The 19,784-nt window shown below is 41.2% G+C and overlaps 1 protein-coding gene and 1 long non-coding RNA gene across 2 annotated transcripts in view; both read right to left on the reverse strand.

The window, feature by feature from the left end:
• sgcd (sarcoglycan, delta (dystrophin-associated glycoprotein)) overlaps positions 1–19,784 on the reverse strand; it is a 406,078-nt gene that overhangs the window by 173,250 nt on the left and 213,044 nt on the right. The gene's annotated exons all lie outside the window — the stretch shown is intronic.
• On the reverse strand, positions 505–19,704 carry LOC117516968. The gene is made up of 3 exons (XR_004562602.1): positions 19,548–19,704; positions 4,762–4,767; positions 505–514 (listed from the first exon to the last, which is right to left on the reverse strand). It is a non-coding gene; the product is annotated as an uncharacterized LOC117516968 (long non-coding RNA).

Here is a 19,784-nt window from a genome sequence, read left to right on the forward strand (position 1 = left end):
CTCGACTGGTAAGCACTGAAAGCCGAGATAGGCATGTCCCAACTTGTCCTTTATCACTCCGAAATGGAGGTGTTCCTTTGTCTCGCTTCATCAGCGAATCGGTCGTGACGGGCAAAGCCTCCGTGCGGCTTTCCATGACAAAATCTCTTGTTAAAAGTGAAATCTGCCGAAAAATGGCTGATGTCCAGCTCTTGTGATAACCAGAGAAATTGCACACGACGGTCCCGGCTCCACACAGCAATCCGTTTAGAAATGATGTGGTGGTTTCTGCCTCTCGATGGCGGCTCGGAGCGCGGCGAGCCGTGAGCAATTGTGGGCCCTCAATGCTGTAGTAACACTCCTTATTCTCTGTAAAGCCCGTAAAATTTTCACCGAAAGCCAGATAAATTTTTCGAATGGTTTCCAGCTGCCTGTCTCTAACAGTTTCTGAAAAAATTCTGATGGAAAAAAAGCCCAAATCATTCCGCCATTTCCTCGCAATGAAACAACGATGAGAGGGGTGGACCAGTGCTCACTCAAAGCCTGCCCACTGGCGAATGACGCAACCGACAGGCGTGGAAAAACTCACGCATGCGCACAAAGGTTCAAACTTGGCTGACGTACGAGGTCTGTCAATAGGACCTTTTATTTTTTTTAACTATATGGATTTGATTCATATGTTTTTACGTCAGACAAGCTTGAACCCTCGTGCGCATGCGTGAGTTTTCCACGCCTGTCGGTGACGTCATTTGCCTGTGAGCACGCCTTGTGGAAGGAGTGATCCCGCCCCCTCATCGGATTTTCATTATCTGGAAATGGCGGAATGAAAAGGACTTTTTTTCCATCAGAATTTTTTCAGAAGCTGTTAGAGACTGGTACTTGGAAACCATTTGAAAAATTTATCTGGCTTTCTGTGAAAATTTTACGGGCTTCACAGAGAATAAGGACTGTTACTGCAGCTTTAAGGACGGCTTTAAGGACTCTCGGCGCACCGCGCTCCGAGCTGCGACGACGAGGCAGAAAACGCCAGATCATTTTTAAGCTGATGGCTCTGTGGATACGAGACCGTTGTGTGCACTTTCTCTGGTTATCACAAGAGCTGGACATCAGCCATTTTCCGGCAGATTTCACTTTTAACAAGAGTTTTGTCATGGAAAGCTGCGCGGAGGCTTCATGCGTAACGACCGATTCACTGTTTGAGAGAGACAAAGGAACACCTCCGTTTCGGCGTGTCAGAGGACAAGTTAGGACAAGCCCAGCTCTCCACAATTTCTCTGATACTTACTGGACTGGTAAGCACTGAAAGCTGAGATAGGCATGTCCCAACTTGTCCCATTACACGCCGAAACAGAGGTGTTCCTGTGTCTCGCTCAAACAGCGAATCGGTCGTTACGCACGAAGCCTCCGCGTGGCTTTCCATGACAAAATCTCGTTACAAGTGAAATCTGTCGGAAAATGGCTGATGTCCAGCTCTTGTGATAACCAGAGAAAGTGCACACGACGGTCTCGTATCCACAGAGCAATCAGCTTAGAAATGATCTGGTGTTTTCTGCCTCATCGTCGCAGCTTGGAGCGCGGCGCGCCGAGAGTCCTTAAAGCCGTCCTTAAAGCTGTCCTTAAAGCTGTAGTAACAGTCCTTATTCTCTGTGAAGCCCGTAAAAGTTTCACTGAAAGCCAGATAAATTTTTCAAATGGTTTCCAGCTGCCAGTCTCTAACAGCTTCTGAAAAAATTCTGATGGAAAAAAAGTCCAAATCATTCCGCCATTTCCAGACAATGAAAATCCGATGAGGGGGCAGGACCACTCCTTCCACAAGGCGTGCTCACAGGCGAATGGCGTCACCGACAGGCGTGGAAAAAGTCATGCATGCGCACGAGGGTTCAAGCTTGTCTGACGTAAAAACATATGAATCAAATCCATATAGTTTAAAAAAAATAAAAAGGTCTGTTACTTTATTGACAGACCTCATAAAAACATATGAATGAAATCCATATATTTTTTGCATAAAATAAAAAGGTCGGATACTTTTCTCACAGACCTCGTATGTGGCTGACTAACGTAATACAGTGATACAGCAGCCACCACGGTACACCAGTGTTTTTTTTTTTTTTTCAGGCTTCCTGCGCACTCCTGTGATATCGGGTGCATTTGCGCTGGTGGAGGAAGCCAACAAATTCTTCCTGGCTGGCCAGGCATTACAGCAGCCTCACTCACCCCATCACACAAAGCGGCAGAAGCCCCACACCACACACTGGCACCGCCTTGGAGGAGCTGCATCTTTTCACCACAGCAGTGCTCACAAACCGGCTTCTGTGCTGTATGAAAACATTCAGCTGGTCAAATGAAGTCAAACTAAACACTAACATTGCAAAAACTAAGTAAATGATAAGAAACTGTCAAGAATGACAGCAAAACGAAATACGGACAAATTGAGGTTTTCGGCAGCATTCGTTCAAATTTTTTGACAGTTTAAAAAGCCAGACTAGGCGCCAGTTGCAGGAACAAAGCTGCATGAAGGTTGAACAGTGCCAATGAAAGTCAACAAAAGACCAGATTTTTGTTTTATTTGAGCTTTGTTGCCCTTCGTTAAGTGCCTTGTGACTGGGCCTTAAGACATTTTAGCAATATGAATACAAAACAATGAAGGTGTTGCTTTTTCCCATTCTTCCTGCAAATACATCTCAAGGTGTGCAACAGTACAAGGATCACTCTTGTTACAGTTTTCATTTCCAGATTCTCCACTCATTCTCTGTTGGCAACAAATCAGGACTACAGGCAGACCCATCCAGTATCTGTACCCTTATATTCCACAACCATGCCTCTGCAATATGTGCAGAATGTGGTTTTGCATTGCCTTGTTGAAAATGCATGGAGATCCCTTGAAAAGTATCATCTTGAAGTCAGAGTATGTTGCTCTAAAACCTCAATGTCCTTTCATGCATTAATGCTGCGATCACAGAAATGACACAACCCCCATAACCCTTTCACACCTTGGCTTTTAGACTTATTGCTGTTGGAATGCAAATATACATTTGTATTGCTTTAACAAAGAATGTCACTATTCCATGTATCTCTTTTCAACGTTTTCATCACATGACATCAACAAGCACTGATAGGGATACAAATCAGACATCTGGCTGACCCCCTGTGTCAGCTGGAAGATGTAATAATGCTCGGCCAGTTTTAATCCTTGGGAGGTATTCATTCTCAGAGTGCATACCTCATGTATCACTGACAGGCATAACGGAAGTGAGGTTAATGACCTGTGTTGCTGCCAGCCATTAGGGGGTAGTAGGGGTATTTTAGCTTCAGAAGTGCTGCACCATCCTTTTTCACAATGTATGATTTAGACTTTCACTTGAACAACTTGGGGAAAACTTTCAGCACCAAGGACAGTGTTTGTGGTACAGACTTTTTATAATGAGGTTTGCAGCAGGTTGGTAATGAAGCTTATAATGTAATGAGAACCATGACATCATGTTATAATGCTTTCAATTTGCATATCAGTCCATTCTTGATACCATGTTATATGTTCAGCATTTCAGGAGGTGAAGCCCAGTACAAGCCTTGGTACAACCTCAACAAATTACTGGTCAATTCACTGATACAGTACCATTCAAAAGTTTGAGTTGGAGTTTCCAGCTTGATGAAATTGGGAAAGTGCGTCCAAACATTTGACTGTAACTGTACAGAATAACAACATAATAAACTTTTAATTAGAGATGGAGCCCAAGCAGATTCTATATCATATCAGGTCTGATACTGATGTCATTCACTCATCAGATATTGGATGGACAGGGCGATCCACTGACAGATACATATTCCAGTCCTTAGCTTGCACTGGACCATGAACCTGTCGGAACATAATACTTCACCAATCCAGATTCCAACCATAACAATGTCGGTTACTGCAACTGCATGAACACATTAGTTAATGGTCAGGCTAAAATGTCACTTGTTTCGATATAATTTATTCTTAAAACCCCGAAAAACAAGACACCTACTTGTAATGTGTGTAAAGACAGCATTCAGAGGGGTGGAATTATGGAGTGAAAGAGTACCAGGGGTTTATGCTAGTGAACAGATAACACGACAGGTAGCAGACTCTCAAAGATGCATTCCAGAAATGCGATAAACTTCCAGCAGTCAACCCAAAGACTAAAGGGATTACAGAAATTGTTTAATTTTACTGTATTCAAATGACTATCTCTAGTGGAAAATGAAGAAAAAAAATCTATGTATTTGTTTATATTTTTGGCATTTCCAGTAAATAATTATTTCTGCTGTGTGATGTAACCTTATGTGCAATAATAACAGTAATAATAATAATAAGAATGTGGCGGCACAGTGGCTTAGTGGTTAGTGCTGTTTCATCACAGCAAAAAGGTCATGGGATCACTTCCCTCCTTGTCATTTCTGTGTGGAGTTTGCATGTTCTCCCAGTGTTCACATAGCTTCCCTCGGGGTGCTCCAACTTCCTCCGATTTACAAAGACAGTAGGTTTGGTGAATCGGTGACTCTAAATTGGCCATAGGTGTGTGTGTGAGTGTGACTGAGTTTGTTTGTCTCTATGTGGCCCAGCGATAGACTGGCATCCTGTCCAGGGTGTACTCTGCCTCTTGCCCTGTCACTGCTGAAATAGGCTCCAGCGCCCTGTGACCCTTGAAGGAGCAAAGGTCTAGAAAATGACTGACTGACTTCAAGTTGAACATTTTACAAACTGCCTCACATAAAAAAAACTAGATAAAAACAGCTAATATGAAATGTTAAATACAAATAAACACAAAACTGCAACTACAGTATAGCAAAGTTAAGGGCCCTTTCACACATAACACAAGTGAGGCAGAATGGCGCATGACGGAGGATTCGACTGGCAGTCATGGAAAATTAGAGCCACACTGAAATGCCACATTCATGCGGACACAGTACATGCACTCTACATTTGGGTACCTCTCGTGCCGGAAACCCATCCGAACAGTAGGCAAGATGACGTCGCACTGCCATCTGATCATACTCGCAACAATTACACGGCATGTCTTATGCAGGTTGGACATATGGTGCCACGGCAGAGGAGCTGCACAAAATTATCAGCCATGTCGAACCGTGGCCGAATGGCACGGCCGAGGCAGTCTTCACACCAGCGGCCGAATGTTGGTGAATGCTGAATGAATGGCCATTCAACCCACTCTCGGCCAGAGTCGGCTGGAGTCCAGGTGCCACCACGAACATCAACACCACTCCCGGTGCACTTAGAAAAGGTGGGGCATTCGCACTGCCAGAACGAAAACAGAGCGCAGACAACCACTTTCAAGCTGGCTGTGCGTATGGCCCCACATTTTATAAGTGCCCCACGAGTGTTTTACCAAGCAACTCAAATGGCATGCAAGTGTGCGGTGTGCTCACCCCTCCACAATACAAATGGCGCGTGAGTGTGTCGTCCCCCCACACCATTATCCAACATTGTCAGGTGCGGCTGAAGTGGCTGGAGTGCGATCGCTGTCCAGCTCAGTGTGCATCTGGATTGCTGTCGCCCCATCTTTGCTTGTGAATGGCTGAGCCTTTTGGGGATGTTCCTTTTATACCCAATCATGACACTCACAATTAGTGTCCTCAGTTCCCAAACACTTATTGAGTATTGTTAGAAGGAAAGGTGAGGTCACAGTGGTAAACAAACCACTGTCCCAGCTGTTTTGAAACGTGTTGCAAGCATACATTTCAAAATGAGCAAATATTTGCACAAAAACAATAAAATTTATCAGTTTGAACATTAAATATCTTGTCTTTGTGGTGTATTCAATTGAATATAGGTTGAAGAGGTTTTGCAAATCATTGTATTCTGTTTTTCTTTACATTTTACACAATGTCCCAACTTCATTGGAATTGGGGTTGCATTTAATTCATGTTCTAAAGAGCAGACAGTACAAGTATCATACATCTGTTCCCCTGTAGATAAAACATGGACATAAACAAAGAAGTAATTAACTGGCATGATTGAATGGTCATATCATGGACAAATTAGCAGCTCTGTGTGTCCAGCTGTCCAACGCACTGCATGCCGAAGGACACTGTGTCATGTGGACCAAAACTCGAGTGGTGAATGTGACATTTTGATTGGCAGCTCTTCACATGGGGCAGCCTGGCTGATGATGTGTGCACTCACCGCGCTCACTGCTGACTGTGTTGCAAAAGTGATATGCGCTTTTATTTATTACCGTGTGAGGACAGCATGCCACATGTGTATCGCGGTGGGGTGTTGGGAGCTGCTGGTGGTCATGGCATGATATATGTTCCCCAGCTGTGAGTTGTGAGGACATAGCGCTGAGCAGCTGCTGCAATCGCGGACACCCCCACCTGTTCAGACCAACTCATGGCTCACAAAAAAAAAGTCTCACCCTCTGTCTCTTTGTTCTGTAATAATGTATTTTAAGTATTTGTTATGTAAATATATATTTAGTTATTGTGGTATGTATTTATTTGTCCTTCTGTTCTCTGTGTTTTAATTTAACATGTTGTGTGCACTCTGTCAGTTCCAGCTGTCAGTGAGTCGCTGGTTGGTAGTCAGCTGACACACCCACTGTGTCCACTGCAGTATGAGTAAAGCGATTCCACATAAATGAGTTCTTCTTTCTCCTTATCATATATATGTTATCTATTTTCCACTCTTTCTGTCTGTCATGTGGACTACAATTTACAACCACAATTCCAATGAAGTTGGGATGTTGTGTGAAATGTAAGTAAAAACAGAAAACAATGATTTGCAAATCCTCTTCAACCTATATTCAATTGAATACACCACAAAGACAAGATATTTAATGTTCAAACTGATAATCTTTATTGTTTTTGTGCAAATATTTGCTCATTTTGAAATGGATGCCTGCAACACATTTCAAAAAAGCTGGGACAGTGGCAACAAAAGACTGGGAAAGTTGATGAATGCTCAAAGAACACATGTTTGGAACATTCCACAGGTGAGCAGGTTAATTGGAAACAGGTGAGTGTCATGACTGGGTATAAAAGGAGCATCCCCAAATGCTCAGTCGTTCACAAGCAAAGATGGGGTGAGGATCACCACTTGTGAACAACTGTGTGAAAAAATAGTCCAAGAGTTTAATGTAATAATGTAACAATGTTCAATTGCAATGAATTTAGAGATTCCATCATCTGCAGTCCATAATATAATCAGAAGATTCAGAGAATCTGGAGAACTTTCTACACGTAAGCGGCAAGGCCTAAAACCAACACCGAATGCCCGTGACCTCCAATCCCTAGAAACCAACATCATTGTGTAAAGGATCTTACCGCATGGGCTCAGGAACACTTCAGACAGCCATTGTCAGTTAACACAGTTTTTTTGCTACATGTACAAGTTCAAGTTAAAATGCTACCATGCAAAATGAATCCAACATCAACAACATCCAGAAACACCACCGTCTTCTCTGGGCCCGAGTCTCATTTGAAATGGGACAGACGCAAAGTGAAAAAGACCATCCAAATTGTTACCAGCGCAAAGTTCAAAAGCCCAGCATCTGTGATGGTATAGGGGTATGTTAGTGCTCATTGGCATGAACAACTTACACATCTCTAATGGCACCATCAATGCTGAAAGGTACATCCAGGTTTTGGAGCAACACATGCTGCCATCCAAGCAATGTCTTTTTCAGGGATGTCCCTGCTTATTTGTGCAAAACAATGCCAAGCAACATTCTGCATGTGTTACAACAGTGGGGCTTTGTAGTAAAAGAGTGCGGGTACTAGACTGGCCTGCCTGCAGTCCAGACTTGTCGCCCATTGAAAATGTGTGGCACATTATGAAGCTCAAAATACGACAACGGAGACCCGGACTGGTGAACAACTGAAGGTTCATACATCAAGCAAGAATGGGAAAGAATTCCACCTACAAAGCTTCAACAATTAGTGTCCTCAGTTCCCAAATGCTTATTGAGTGTTGTTAGAAGGAAAGGTGATGTAACACAGTAGTAAACATACCACTGTCCCAGCATTTTTGAAAACATGTTGCAGGCATCCATTTCAAAATGAGAAAATATTTGTACAAAAACAATAAAGTTTATCAGTTTGAACATTAAATATCTTGTCTTTGTGGTGTATCAAGTGAATATAGGTTGAAGAGGATTTGCAAATCATTGTATTCTGTTTTTATTTACATTTTACACAATGTCCCAACTTCATTGGAATTGAAGCTGTATTAAAAATTGCGTTGATTTTTTTTGGTGTATTTTTTTGTTGTTGTTTATAATGAGAACAGAATCATGACCATTGAAATAATTGTCTTACATTTAAACAGTACATTGATTGTTATTCTAATATTCTGGGCTCTCTCATTCTTTTGTCCTTAATACTTTTTGTGATTTATGTCACATGTCCAGCATCTAAACTGCTCCGCTGCTGTGTGCGCGTGATGTGGTGTCACACCTCCCACATGCTCGCACTGTGTTCCTGCGCCTGCACACAAGCGTGCACAAAATTGTCACCTGTCCCATCGTGGTCCCTCCCGACAGCAGGTGGAATTTTTCACGGTTCACCCAATTCATTTTTTTCACCCTTTTTCAGCCAGTTTCTGTTTCTTTCACCCAACTTCGTCTTATGTTTGAAGGGGCCCTCAGATAAAACAATGTAACTCATGATAAACATAAACTCATGATTTACAAGTTTTAAGGTTTTCCTTAAAACATTCATTGCAAGTGTACTTTCTGATGTCCAAAGCCAAACTGTTCCGCAGGATAGGGCCACTTCTTTTGGACTCTGTATTGGTAGCGGCAGCTGTGTATCGGATTCAGAACAGTGTAGCAGCCTAATGTTACATGTGGTGCGTTAAATTACAGCCATGACATTGATATCTGTGAGTGTGTAAAAGCCCCAACATTTCACATCACCTGCAGCTGCAAACATCTGGATCCAAACTGTGTGTGTGTGTGTGTGTGTGTGTGTATGTGGAAGCGTCAGTGCGTTTTTCATGGATTCTCCATCATCATCTGAATGTGGAATCCAATGGCCAATCACACGGCAGCATATTTGACATTCACAATAGATCAATCAATCAATCATTTTTTTTTTTATATAGCGCCAAATCACAACAAACAGTTGCCCCAAGGCGCCTTATACTGCAAGGCAAGGCCATACAATAATTATTTAAAACCCCAACGGTCAAAACGACCCCCTGTGAGCAAGCACTTGGCTACAGTGGAAGGAAAAACTCCCTTTTAAACAGGAAGAACCTCCAGCAGAACCAGGCTCAGGGAGGAGCATTCTTCTGCTGGGACTGGTTGGGGCTGAGGGAGAGAACCAGGAAAAAGACATGCTGTGGAGGGGAAGCAGAGATCGATCACTAATGATTAATGCAGAGTGGTGCATACAGAGCAAAAGAGAAAGAAACAGTGCATCATGGGAACCCCCCAGCAGCCTACGTCTATAGCAGCATAACTAAGGGATGGTTCAGGGTCACCTGATCCAGCCCTAACTATAAGCTTTAGCAAAAAGGAAAGTTTTAAGCCTAATCTTAAAAGTAGAGAGGGTGTCTGTCTCCCTGATCTGAATTGGGAGCTGGTTCCACAGGAGAGGAGCCTGAAAGCTGAAGGCTCTGCCTCCCATTCTACTCTTACCACCCCTAGAAACTACAAGTAAGCCTGCAGTCTGAGAGCGAAGCGCTCTATTGGGGTGATATGGTACTACGAGGTCCCTAAGATAAGATGGGACCTGATTATTCAAAACCTTATAAGTAAGAAGAAGAATTTTAAATTCTATTCTAGAGTTAACAGGAAGCCAATGAAGAGAGGCCAATATGGGTGAGATATGCTCTCTCCTTCTAGTCCCCGTTAGTCTCTAGCTGCAGCATTTTGAATTAACTGAAGGCTTTTTAGGGAACTTTTAGGACAACCTGATAATAATGAATTACAATAGTCCAGCCTAGAGGAAATAAATGCATGAATTAGTTTTTCAGCATCACTCTGAGACAAGACCTTCTAATTTTAGAGATATTGCGTAAATGCAAAAAAGCAGTCCTACATATTTGTTTAATATGCACTTTGAATGACATATCCTGATCAAAAATGACTCCAAGATTTCTCACAGTATTACTAGAGGTCAGGGTAATGCCATCCAGAGTAAGGATCTGATTAGACACCATGTTTCTAAGATTTGTGGGGCCAAGTACAATAACTTCAGTTTTATCTGAGTTTAAAAGTAGGAAATTAGAGGTCATCCATGTCTTATGTCTGTAAGACAATCCTGCAGTTTAGCTAATTGGTGTGTGTCCTCTGGCTTCATGGATAGATAAAGCTGGGTATCATCTGCGTAACAATGAAAATTTAAACAATACCGTCTAATAATACTGCCTAAGGGAAGCATGTATAAAGTGAATAAAATTGGTCCTAGCACAGAACCTTGTGGAACTCCATAATTAACTTTAGTCTGTGAAGAAGATTCCCCATTTACATGAACAAATTGTAATCTATTAGACAAATATGATTCAAACCACCGCAGCGCAGTGCCTTTAATACCTATGGCATGCTCTAATCTCTGTAATAAAATTTTATGGTCAACAGTATCAAAAGCAGCACTGAGGTCTAACAGAACAAGCACAGAGATGAGTCCACTGTCCGAGGCCATAAGAAGATCATTTGTAACCTTCACTAATGCTGTTTCTGTACTATGATGAATTCTAAAACCTGACTGAAAACTCTTCAAATAGACCATTCCTCTGCAGATGATCAGTTAGCTGTTTTACAACTACCCTTTCAAGAATTTTTGAGAGAAAAGGAAGGTTGGAGATTGGCCTATAATTAGCTAAGATAGCTGGGTCAAGTGATGGCTTTTTAAGTAATGGTTTAATTACTGCCACCTTAAAAGCTGTGGTACATAGCCAACTAACAAAGATAGATTGATCATATTTAAGATCGAAGCATTAAATAATGGTAGGGCTTCCTTGAGCAGCCTGGTAGGAATGGGGTCTAATAAACATGTTGATGGTTTGGATGAAGTAACTAATGAAAATAACTCAGACAGAACAATCGGAGAGAAAGAGTCTAACCAAATACCGACATCACTGAAAGCAGCCAAAGATAACGATACATCTTTGGGATGGTTATGAGTAATTTTTCTCTAATAGTTAAAATTTTGTTAGCAAAGAAAGTCATGAAGTCATTACTAGTTAAAGTTAATGGAATACTCAGCTCAATAGAGCTCTGACTCTTTGTCAGCCTGGCTACAGTGCTGAAAAGAAACCTGGGGTTGTCTTATTTTCTTCAATTAGTGATGAGTAGAAAGATGTCCTAGCTTTACGGAGGGCTTTTTTATAGAGCAACAGACTCTTTTTCCAGGCTAAGTGAAGATCTTCTAAATTAGTGAGACGCCATTTCCTCTCCAACGTACGGGTTATCTGCTTTAAGCTACAAGTTTGTGAGTTATACCACGGAGTCAGGCACTTCTGATTTAAAGCTCTCTTTTTCAGAGGAGCTACAGCATCCAAAGTTGTCTTCAATGAGGATGTAAAACTATTGACGAGATACTCTATCTCCCTTACAGAGTTTAGGTAGCTACTCTGCACTGTGTTGTTATATGGCATTAGAGAACATAAAGAAGGAATCATATCCTTAAACCTAGTTACAGCGCTTTCTGAAAGACTTCTAGTGTAATGAAACTTATTCCCCACTGCTGGGTAGTCCATCAGAGTAAATGTAAATGAACCTTTACTTACCTCACAGCCTGAACCACGGCCCTCATTTATCAAACTGTGTGTAGAAAAAGGTTTGAAATGCTGCTATGCAAACACAATTTAATATGTGTGTCAGCACAAAAAATTGTTTGATCAACCAGCCACCTGCCAGTCAGATGCAGATCTATAAGTATCAGCTGTTGATAAATTCCACATGTTCTACATGTCATGGTCACTTGCAGTCAGACATACCCACAATTAACAAAATATGGTTTAAAAAATCCATTTGTTAGGGTTAGGGTTAGCCAAGAGAATTTTTGTGAAACAGAGATCAAGGTGCTTGTGTGTGTTCACCCAACCTGGTCTCACAGCAAGTCGTGCTTCATTAACCCTCTGGGGTCCGAGGGCATTTTTTGGACAGTTCACTCGCCTGGCATAAATTTTTTATTATTGCTGTTAACAGCTCTCCCTGCATCCCACAATCAAGTTTTATGTCTCTTTTTTCAGGACAACCTGTGCTTTCAGAATATATGTTTTTGTTGTGTTTTTTAAGTGTAATAAAGATTTACAATCAAAAATAGGCAAAGAAAAAATAAAGCGAAAAATAATTTCCCCACACACATTTATTCAAAACACACAGCAAACTATAATAAACAACTGTTTTAACACTTTATAAAGGTAATTTGAGGTCTTGTGTGAAAGACTGTTCAACAGAAAGGTTCAAAACAATAAACACAAATGCACATTTGAACAATATATACAAAATGGTCTATGCGTTTTGTTGTCTATTGATATGGTAAATGTGCTTTACGCAGAGAAAGCAACAGAGTTATCCAGTAACATTCACATGCAAACTAGTGGAGCAATCCTGATAGTTACACACTCTTTGTTTGAGCATGTGAGATTGTCATCAGAGGCTCTCCGTGTGCTCCTGCTTTCACTGATCGTTGTGCGTAATGGCACAGGGCGCACTGAGTATGTACTAATAGTATGTACTCATTGGAGCACCCAGGGGGCTATTCAAACAGGCCAACTAGTAACATATCACTCCTGAAAATGATCTTTGGCTTTTCATGTGAGGTAAACCTGCCCTACTATTGGATTTTGGAAAACCATGTGACGGTGAACCAATTCCGATTGGACACTCAAATTGCGCACGTCATCACACAGCTTCTATGAGGAGTACAAAGATGGCCGATGGCTGGCTCAAAAGTCCACGGAGTTAACTTTTCAGCAAAAAAAAGTAAGTTTCTATCTCATATCATTCAGAAGTTATTTAGAATTTAGTAAAGCTTGGTCTTAGCCATCATATATGACAGCGTTGGCCCCAGAGGGTTAATTATATTGGTTCTATTGGTTCGTGATATTGTGATGAAAGCGCCTCATTTTCGTCACAGCAGCACAAATTCATTCTTATTCATTCCGTGATGGCTACACGAAATTAAAAGTGAAGCGGGGGGGGGGGGGTGTCAGGGGTGGTTATGGTTATGGTTAGGGTAGGGCGAAGGAGTAAGACTATGTTATGGTTAAGGTTAGGGTTGGGGGTAGGAGTAGGGTTAGGAATAGTGAGTTAAAACAACCTCTGTCACAAACATTTGACTAATTTCGTCACGGGAGCATGAACAAAAAAAATGTGAGACTAGGCTGGTTCACCGCAGAGAGATAAAGTAAATGCAGCAAGTGCCAACACTAATTGGTGGCGATGACTCCATCATTTGTCTGTGTTATGTTTCTTAAGTTAAAATCACAAATGACTTATGGATATAACTTTCAGAATCTTTAATAAGCTCACCACAAGAACCAGCCTAAATCTTTCCAATTAACAAAATAAGTACACAATTATTTATTGCTAGAGTTGCCCCAGAATCCTTTGCACTCCCGTGATATCACCATGCTGCTGTCTGTATAAAGATAAAATCTCTCCCAATGACATTTGAGCAGCAAAAATAACACAGACCCATATTTAATATAAAATTGCAGAAGAGAAACTATTTGCTTCATGCCTTGTAGGCAGAGAGTAGTGTGCTTGTTGATTCCATGTCTTTGTTCTTTTTATTTAAATGATCAAGACAAAAGTTGCATTTTATTTACACAAGTGTCTTTTGTAAGTTTTGACACCAATGAGGCTACGTTTGTTTGGAACAAGGCATAATTGCTAATTGTGTACGTCTTCATTTGAAATAAAATTGTGGATGAGGTTACATGCCGTGACAGCAAAAATGCATTTCAGGTGCAGTTTCCCTGTTCTACCACTTGATACTGGGCATATGCATGGTCAGAGCTGTGCATGTATTTGTACACAATTCTAAGTGTATAATAAAAGTTGGTAGATTCCATGCTCTGAGTAGAATGGTTTTTATGCATGGGTTAAGCACAAACGTGTTGAACAATTGATAAATGAGGCTCCTGGCCTCTACCTGAAGTGGACTTATTGCACAGCTGACATTTCTCATGTTTCCAACATTTTACAATATTTCATTAAGATTTGTCCAGATTGTTTTGTCTCAGTAAATTTAAAATAATGTACCACTCCTACAGATTCATAACGTTCGGCCCTCTGCTGTTCTCAGAATCTACTTTTAACACAAATAATATCCTAACACAGTCATTAATTCCTGTCATGCTTTTCAGTGTTGACTTTATAATTAAAGTCTTGTCAGTGAAGATCAACAACTCTGACAAAGACTATTCACATTGTACTTTGCAGCTGCTTCTGTTGTTGCTGCTGCTTAGATTTAAATGTCAATTGCTTCTGGATTGACAGCAATTATCATCTCATCCACTGTTTAACTTACAGACAGTCCATACAAATTTGGATGTCAAAGTTTTTGTTAACTTAGAGGTGTATTACAAGATGTTAGGGCCTCTTCACACATAACACGATTGAAGCCGACTAGCACACGAAGGAGGAATTGCATGCCATTCATGAAAAATTGTAGCTGCTTCCAACACCTTGTACACCTGTCGCTACAACTATTCGCGCACACCAGCGGCTGAAAGACAGAGAGTGCGCTGTGAGAGCCTGTTTGACCCCTCCTGCGGCAGGTGTTGGCCAAATTCCAGGTGACACACACGAACATCCAACACCGCTCGCTTGTCACTTTGAAAATGTGCGGCCATTTGTGTTGTCAGCACGAAAACAGTGAGCAGACGATCACTTTTGAGCTGGATGTGAAATTTGTGTAAGTGGCCCCAAGAGTGTGGCATTGCAAAAAACAACACACAGTCACGGTGTTTTTATGGTGTCTGGTTTTATTTTGTTTTCTCCACAGCAGAGGCGTGATGTGGTGCAACATGTTCCAGCTGTTTTCTTTTCCTTTCCTCCACAACAGGGGCAATTACAGCACTTTCTGTGGTCTACATTGTGTAATTTCTCTGTTTTTTACACACATTTACCAGGAGGTAAATGTATGTATGATTTAAGGCATTTTACAGTCCTGTTATAGAACAGTGATGGTAGTGCAGTGGTAAAGTTTTTGTCTGTTAATCAGAGCTTTTGTAAATTGCAATTTCAAATCCCACGGGTGGCATGTATTTTTATTTGTATTTTTTTGCACAGCAGTTGTACAGTGTGGTTACACACGCTCCAGCTGCACACACTGTGTTCCCACTGCAATGGTTTTGTGCATGAAACCGTGGCAGCAGGATCATTCCCGCCAGCCTGGCTGTGTGTCCCTGAGTGTTTTCGCAGTTTGCTCATTTGAGCTTTTTCGCCGTGATTAGTAATTCCTACTTATTTGTGCTATGTGTGAAGGGTTGAAAAATAATAATTTTTTTGGAGCAGATGAGTTGCAAACTGCCAGATTTAATTCAATGCAAAGTCCATCCCAGTCAGCTAAATGGCGTTGGCTTGAACGCATTTTTTCTGCGCTTCACTGCATCTACACCACAGAAATGATTTAGGTCCTTAGGTCCAGGCAGGCAACTGGTGCATTAAACATCATTAAAATAACCACCTACTTCATTTGCCACAGGCAAGTGAAATGTGGGAATCCCCTGGCCTTTGTCAGCTACTGGAGAAAAATAATCATAAGCAGATTAGCACGCTGTCAAATCACTTTCAAAACTAACTGATGATAGTATGCGTGAGGGAAGCCCACAATGAAAGCACTGTGGATGCGATGGTAATGCTTATTGACTTTCAATTTCATGGGAATTTGCTGGTATTTTTCCTTTTCATTACACTGGTCAACACGATTTTTCTTGCATGGAGTTTTTCCAATGGATTTTGGGTAATTTGGAGGCACTGAATCTGAATATGGTGTTAGGTTTTGCCAGTCACATCACATTTTTGAGATATGAAAACATATTTCTCATATCTAGCATTGAAGCAAAAGCTGCAGCCTTGCACACTTCTTCGATGCCATAAACGATATTACGGCTCTTCACATTTCACAAACCTAGTTTAAAAACTAAGCTTTGTGCATGATTAGTGGCATCAAACTTGTGAGTGAATGAGCAACTTTTGTGTAATCCATCAATACGGAACATGCAGACTGCAAAAAATGTGATGTAATAGAGGAAATCTGAGCTCAGATTCGGATTCAGCACCCCAAAATTACCCTACATCAGTTCTCAAAGTCCATGCAAGAAAATTGTTGACCAGTGTAATTAACAAAATAATTCTGGTCTTGTTGCGTTCACCATAATACTGTAGGAAACAATGAAGAATATGAAAAGGGTTGTTTGTTATAACAAGGTACATGGACTGTGAAAAGGTTTAAGGGGCAAAGGTCAGAGTGATGTTAAATGTTAATGTACGGTAAGTGTTAATGCTACTTTTAGTAATGCTGATAAGTCTTTGACAATGCCTTTGATACTGACAGAAAGTGAATTTTCTGGACCATTCTGGTGGTCAGTATATGTAAAAGATTATCCCACTTTGGCTGAGTTCAAAACTTTCCTTTTATTTTAGCAGCATATTATCTCTAGTCATTCGTGCACCCATGCACATGGTGTGTCTAAAACAGACAAACAAAAATCATTAAAAGTCCTCACTAGCAGCTGGGAGAAAAGTTACTCCCCAAAGAACAAACAGTTCAGCAGAGTCTTTGGAACTCTCAAGCTGACCCTGGAGCTAAACAGACTGATACAAGCTAAGCTTCAGGCTAGTGATGGTCTACAGGGTGCAGACAAACAATGAGTAATACCAGCTCCCTTTGAGCACTTACAGGCATATGTTCACAAACAACCATCTCAAGGGAATGATCTCGAAAAGGAGAAATATGAGGTGTGCACTGAGTCTCTGGACCAAAATGCCCTGTTGACTGCAGAGGTCAGAGAACAACTGGAAGATTGGTTCAAACTGACAGAAAAGAAACTAACTCAAATCATCATTTTTGCAAACATGGTATATAGAAGTGTATCTCTGAACTCGTAAGACATTTAATCTTGAAGCAGACGCAGGGAGCAGCAGAAGTGACACTTCAAGTCAACCAAGAACAGGAATCTGACAGTGGACACAGGCTTGCCAAAATTTGACAATGGAAAATTGGAAAACATTGCCTAGTGTGACGAGTCTCTGGGTTTTATGTTGATGATCTATAGCATATAGTGTAAAGCTCATAGTCCAGCTACATGAAGGTTGATACTACATCAAAGTAACTGCAGATGCATTTATTCTTTCACTGTTTCTAATCCCATGCACATGCAATACTTCAACTCCCCATATAAAATGAAATACATAAATAGGCTTAGTAATATGGGGTGCAGTGTGAGTGTAGGTGTGCAGGGGAGTGGGGAGAATTTGTGCCTGTGCATGGTCCATGGCAACCATGCCCAGTGTGAGTACACTCTCAAACACAAGAAGGCCAGCACCTGTTGCATTTCTATTTAGGTGACGAACCTTGAAGTAGGAGGTTTTCTGGCAAGGAAACAGTTCTGTGAGTGATACATCAATGCATGTGTGTGAGACATACTCATCCACCACAGCTCCTTTACGTGTAACTTTTTAGCATTTCACTCATACAACAAATCCTCCATCCCCTCCTCTGACCACCTATAATCCCCTCTAAATCCCAACAAGTACAGGCCACGCCCTCTTCCATGCCTCACCTGGGTACTGTGATCAGTCCAACCTTGACCAGTGTAACCTCTGGTACAAACCAACATTATTGTTTTGTATTTTTGCAGCAAGTTTTACATTTCTGGTTATTAATATGTGTTTTCATCTCAGTTTTACTGCAGTATGATGTGTTCAGGGGCACCTCTGGGTTGATAAGCAGAATGCACATGTGCGCTGAACCTGCCTGTGAAAGGCCTATGTGGCTATTGCACCATGGAATATTTAAATACACCTTGCAGTGCAGTGGGACCTAGAGAAGCACCACCTCAGCTCACCCACAAACTTCAGCAGCCCTGCACCATCCTTGGTGAACCGGATTTGTTCCAAGGATGCAGGCACACAGCTCTCCTCTCACCAATAAGTTGACAAGGAACATAACTACAAGAAAACATACAGTAGATACTGCCCAAGCTCATAACTGTTGGCCTTATGTGCCTCTGAATGGATCCTGGTTTGCAGTCTGGAACTTTCCCCAGAGTCAATCCAAAGACAGGGATTTGTCATAAATAAAAAAAATAACTTGAACTTGACTTTAGGCCAGATTTTTAGTCTTTCTTTTTACTACATTCACAATAGCAAAACATCAACACTTCTCCTGACTGCACCTTAGCCTGGCAGTGAAATCTGAATACTTATGCAGCTTTAGCTCATTCTTCAGTGCCCACCAACATTCCTCTTCCCCGTAAAATGTGACTTGTTTGATCGCTCTTGGAATCGAATGTCTTCATTCATTCCTTAACACTTAACACTTCATTATTCGTTAATTTGAATTTGAATTTAACACCTGGTTTGAGCATTTTCCATTTAACTATAGTGCATCTGTGTTTTACCAACACCAGTGTCCATCACCCAAATTTTTGTGCATAAGGGTACTATCTCACTGGGCTGCAACTGTTGGAGAGTAGTTGGAGATGTGAATTTGCGACTAAATGCGCAAATGAGTGACAAATTGTAGCTGGTCAGTCTGTATTGATCCATCATTGTGCTGAAGACCACTTTTGTAACTCTGCTCACACGGTTTTGTTATGACAAACACACACTTGCATTGTGCTTACGTAAGGTACCTTGACAGTTGCACAAATTTGATCTACGCACTGGTATGCAATCTGCCGTGCCAGACATTAAACTCATAAACTTGTTGTAAACTGTGCATGACTGCATGCAAGTGTGCAAAGACAAGTTTGAAATGTTCAAAATCTCTGGCATGCATTAATTTTGTGAACTACATGTGAACATTGCACCAATTCAAAAACACTGTCTACCACTGCGAGTCATTGCGTCAGCGCTGCACACCACAGTGCAGCTCATCTGAAAGATTATGATGAGATGTTAAATGTATAATAAACATAATTTTACAGATACTCATAAGGAATGAAAATTCAAGTGTTGTGCCAAGTCATTCTAACATAAATATTACAAATAATTACCTTTGAGATGATTCCAAATGTGTTCTCCAAATCATGAAGTGCAAGAGAACAGCTGCACCTACAGAAAATTCCTCTGTGATTCCAGAGTGATTAGAGGTGGTTTCATCAGCCAAATTCTGTGAGCAAATGATTAATCCCCAATGAAATAACTGTTTTTATAACGTAGCATCCAGCGGCACAAGCGCAGCACCCAGTGGAACACAGTGGGTCACATTGGCATGACGAATTGCATGGCAGTGGCAGTGCAGGGGTTAAATGTGTGCAAGTGTCAAGGTGCCTTTACTAACACATAGAGATAATGTAAAACAGGTACAAAGAAATCGTAAGCCATACGTCGGGGTGGTTTTGCTGGGAAACATTTGTATTAAGCCAAAGTCAAGTGATAGTGTGACCACCAGTGTCATGTGACCACTAGACTTTTAACATTCCCTTGTGTTGTTTATGTATTTGCCTGCCTAGGGACTATGGATGAAAACTAGCTTTGTAGCTATAATCCGGCATATTTACATTTGTTTTTATACTGATGTTCATTAATGTGCATTGTCCCTATTCAAATAAATAAGTAAATAAATAAAATAAAATGCAAATATGGGAAGTGACTGAACACATCTGACATGATAACAACTATGACAACTAATGGCACATT

Source organism: Thalassophryne amazonica, chromosome 9 (genome assembly GCF_902500255.1).
Source record: "Thalassophryne amazonica chromosome 9, fThaAma1.1, whole genome shotgun sequence".
In the NCBI taxonomy this organism is placed as follows: Eukaryota; Metazoa; Chordata; class Actinopteri; order Batrachoidiformes; family Batrachoididae; genus Thalassophryne; species Thalassophryne amazonica.